Here is a 4,512-nt window from a genome sequence, read left to right as displayed (position 1 = left end):
GAGGATGTCATGCATGTTTTCTTCAATTTGTTTTATTGATATACTACGCGTAACCTCTACAGATAGGTAGTGCCAAGTGTGCGGGCCGGGAGCAATCCGGGCCCTTTTTCGCGCCGCGTGGGCTGTGGCCAGCAGCCCGGGCACGCTGGATCGGAGAAAACAGGCGACGCGCTAGAATTAGTCACGGACGCTTAGTAGTTGATTCAAGATTGTTTACTTACACTGAAGATGGTCGCAGTGTAGGCTAGACAGTTTCCCAGGCACAGCTCTGATTAAATCCTCGTTTGAGGACTACGACAAGCTCGGATCTCTCTCACGGAGTTTTTGAGGCTGCGTGGATCCTTTTTGCGTGGAGGGAGAGGGATACGTCGAGGATTGCGAACGGCGACAGGGAGAGGCTAGAGGCTGATCAGACCTCTGTTGCCTGCTTGAAATGCGCTGGGTCCGATAGGCTCCGCAGCACTTAGAGATCTTCACACAGCATGAAGATCCCTCCTCCTGGTGTTCGTGGAGTCCTCCAACTTGGGCGGAAACCACTCAAGCTTTTTATACGGCTAGCAAGCCAATCGCTAGCCGCCACGTGTGAATAATTTCACGCAAGCCAATAATGGGGCTCGAATTATCATACAAATGGTGGGAACTCTTTGCAACGAGTATTTCTTAACTGCAAAGAAGAAATGCACACTGCAAAGAAAGCTACAAATTGGCGGGAAAATAATTCAGTGGTGCCAAAGCACACACAAAACAAAAAATCACACCCTTGGGTTGTGACACCAAGCTGTAATTAGCCTTTTTGTTTTTATGCTTATATGAATTGTGGTAGTTGTGGTAGGCAAACTTTGATCCTCTGGATCATGGTGTACATGTAAGAGGTCTAGTCAGGTGCCTGATGAATCCATTTGTGGTTGACAAGCCCAATTTGAGAGCAACACAGTTGTTACAAGTTTCACAAATCCGTATGTTGTCTGAGTTGGAGTCCAAGTTTACAGCTGTTTTCTTCTTTCTTGATTTGCTTCCATCCTCTGGATGAAAGCTGCTTCATGTTAAGATGCACCCAATGCCAGTGTTCCCTCCGGATTGGATGGGACTGTGTGCTCCTCCCAGCTTTCTACATTGATGTTGAATGGCTTCATGTCATTTTTGCACACATCATGGTACTGCCATCGAGGGTGACCCTGCTTTCTAGAGCCATCTCACATATTGCTATGCAAAATATTCTTGGGGATACAGTCTTCTTCCATTCTCTTGTCATGGCTGATGCATCACAACCTTCTCTCCTTGATAGTGGTTTCTAAGTGTGTCAGTCCTGCATGCTCTCGCCACCTCTGTATTTGGTATTTTGTCTTCCCACTTTATTTTCAGGATCTTAGGCAGACATCTCATGTGGAAGCTGTTCAATCTCTTGAAGTGCCTAGCATATGTAGCCCATGTTTCTGAACCATAAAACAGGGGTGACAGCACGCAAGTCTCGTAGATTCAAATCTTCACCTTAGCAGATTGTTTGCTGTTATTCCATGCACATTTCTGCAACAGCCCAAAGGTCTTAGCTGCTTTTCTGATTCTGTTAGTCAGTTCAGGTTGAAGGTCAAAATTCCTGCTGATCGTAGAACCCAAGTAGCAAAAACTGTCAACAACACCAAGAGCTTTATCCTCCAAGAGTGATGTCAGGCATTGGTTCTTCCACCCCTTGGTACATGATCACAGTCTTCTTGAGGCTAATTGCCATCCTGAAGCTCTTGCGTGACTCAGAAAATCTGCCCAAGAAATTTTGCAAGGAAGATTCATTGTGGGTATTTGATATAAATGCATTTCTTACGAGTTATGATAGGGGCAGGATTGCATAATAAGTTTCACACCTTCGGGGTGGCTCAAAGTCTCAATACCTGAAGAAAGGTAGTTCTCTGAAAATCAGTATCTGATTTAAATAGCCGGGGTGTGTTACATAGCCAGGCCTTTCAGACGGTGACAAATTTACATGTTAAAGGAAGGGACTGGGTAGAATATCACCTGGCTATTCAGGAAAGAACATTTCTCACTGTGGGGAAATGCTGTGAGAGACAGTATCTTTAGGATATTGGTTTTGTAATATTCAAATTTGAAAGGATGCAAATATTCTCCTGGTCTTAATTAGATTGGGAAAAACTTTTAGTCTGGTAAACATGCATGCTGAGGGGCAGGAAGTTTATAACCATAGTGTGGACTCCTTAAGAATTGAATGGATGATATGTGTAAATGAACAGATAAGAAACCATACTTAAGCCTTACCAGGAGAGCAGGTCTTTGTCTTTTAGTTCTCTTGGGAATGGAGAAACACTGGAGTCCATCTGTGCTCTTCCCTGGATATATTCATGTCATTGTCTGGAAGGCCTGGCTATTTAACACACCCTGGCTATTTAAATTAGATGCTGATTTTCAGTGACTGAGGGGCTGAGTGGTTTGGATGAAGGGAGAAGTGGCAGGAGGCCCTGGCAAGTCAGAAGCAGGGGCTGCTTTCTTATTTGTTGAGCTGAGTAAAAGCTTCATTCCTGTTTTTAAGATGCAGGGTAACATCAGGTTATTGTTCTGATATTTTCTTTTGATTGTTTGGTTCTTATTCCCTGTCCGTATTTCAACATACGGTTACTGATTTCTTATGTTTGATCTCATTTTTATAATAAATCTTTTTGCTATCTTTTTAACTTATTGTCATGGTAAGTGTGATTTCAGAATATTTGACCATACAGGCAGGCCTCTTTCTCTGGAAGGGGTAGGGAGGGCTCTATCTTTTTTCTGAGTGCATGTCTGAACAAGGGTGTGGAAAATCAGGCCTGTCTGGAAAAAAAATCCCCTCTGCTAAGAGTTGGCAAGACCTGAGTGAGATGGGTAGGGCTGAGACAAGTCAGGCCAAGGAGCTGGCCCCTAGCACATCTCAGCTAGTTCTCCATGATGAAGCAGCACAAAATGCAGAGAGCGATTTAGGGCTGAAGAGCACCCCTGAAGATGTAAGAACACTGCAGGAGTTTGTCTCAAAGGCACATCTGGACACTTCTCAGGCCAGGGTGTGTCACAGTAGGTAGGTTTAGTCTGGGGAAAAGCAAAGTAGTGGAAGGGTGTGGCACAGGACAGGACACTTTTCAAATATTTGAAAGACTGCCATAAAGAGGATGAATGAACATTTTTCTCCCCAGCTTGTAGATGGCTATGGTCATGTGTTTCTATGGTGAAGAAGTTGGAGTTCTTGTGCTGGAGTTCTGCTCTTCTAGGTCTGTGCAGGTCTCTAGGAAATTGGCCTAGCCATCCTGTAGTTTTGCCACAAATGCTGACTATTCCAGGCCTGAGTCACTATCCTTTTACATCAGGCTTTGCTAGTTTCTGAGCCTAAAAATGGCACTATACCAAGTGACACTGTTCCAAAAATAGGTCATCCAAAAGGAGCTACTTGATTTTATCCTCATCTATTCAAAATTGGCTTGGCAGTGTGATAGCTGACTCTCAAAGCCAAAACCATCTGGCTAAGTGACTACAAATACAAGTCCACTAATATCTGTGCATTAATGACTGTCAGAATCATAGCGTGAGTCAACATTCCCTCCATTTTGGCTCGTAGCAGTTTGAAAATATCTCTGCCTTGCAAAACAGAAGCATTATGTCATGGCTTGAGAAGATCATAAAAATACGCAAGTTTGAACTTTAGTCTCAGAATTCCAGCATTTTCTCATAGCTTCCAGTAGAAATCTCATTATGCACTACACCAATGATTCTCAACCAGGGTGTCACAACACCCTAGGGTGCTGTGAGATTCTTTTAAGGGAGCCATGCAACATTAACATTGTTAGTGTACAAAGACCTACACATGATTTAGAAAACAAATCTGAGATTCCAAATAGGAAACCATAGTGTCAGAAACATTATGATCCTTTGTGGTCTTTCTGAAGTCTTTGCAAGAGAAAAATTGCTTTATTATTTTTCCATAGTAAAGAAACTATGGAAAGCTAAGAGCTAGCATTTTTAAAGGGGTGCCTTGAGTCTAAAACCATTGAGAACTGCTGCTCCAAAGGAAAAATCTCCCAATTCATAGAGTCCAGCATCAGGACAAGCCACCATGGGCTATCTGCTCAAAACTCCTATTCCTTTTTTTTTTTTTTTTTTAATTTAGGACTATGTGAAATTACCACTTCAGATGTCAGTTGATTACAGTTCACTGAATTATGCAATTACTTCAGGTAACTTATTTAAGAGAAGTATATACACAAAGGGCTAAATGATATTTCACTTTTGAGATATTCCCAACTTAATCTCTGTTTTTCCAAGTCTCTGGAAGCATGCTCTAACTCACCCTGCAGAAGCACATGGTCTCCCATTTATTTCAGTGGTTAACATTTAGATGTTTCCAGAGTGATTTTCTGTCACCCAGGAGTCACATAGTTCTCCATTCTCTTAATGGGGGATTTTATCCCTACTTAGAATACTATTTCCTCCTGAGCACATAGGACATAGGCATCTTAGGGCTCTTATATGCATGCAGACTCAATT

This window comes from Alligator mississippiensis, chromosome 4 (genome assembly GCF_030867095.1).
Source record: "Alligator mississippiensis isolate rAllMis1 chromosome 4, rAllMis1, whole genome shotgun sequence".
Taxonomy (NCBI): domain Eukaryota; kingdom Metazoa; phylum Chordata; order Crocodylia; family Alligatoridae; genus Alligator; species Alligator mississippiensis.
The sequence above is the reverse complement of the archived record's forward strand: the minus strand, read 5'-3'. Positions refer to the sequence as shown.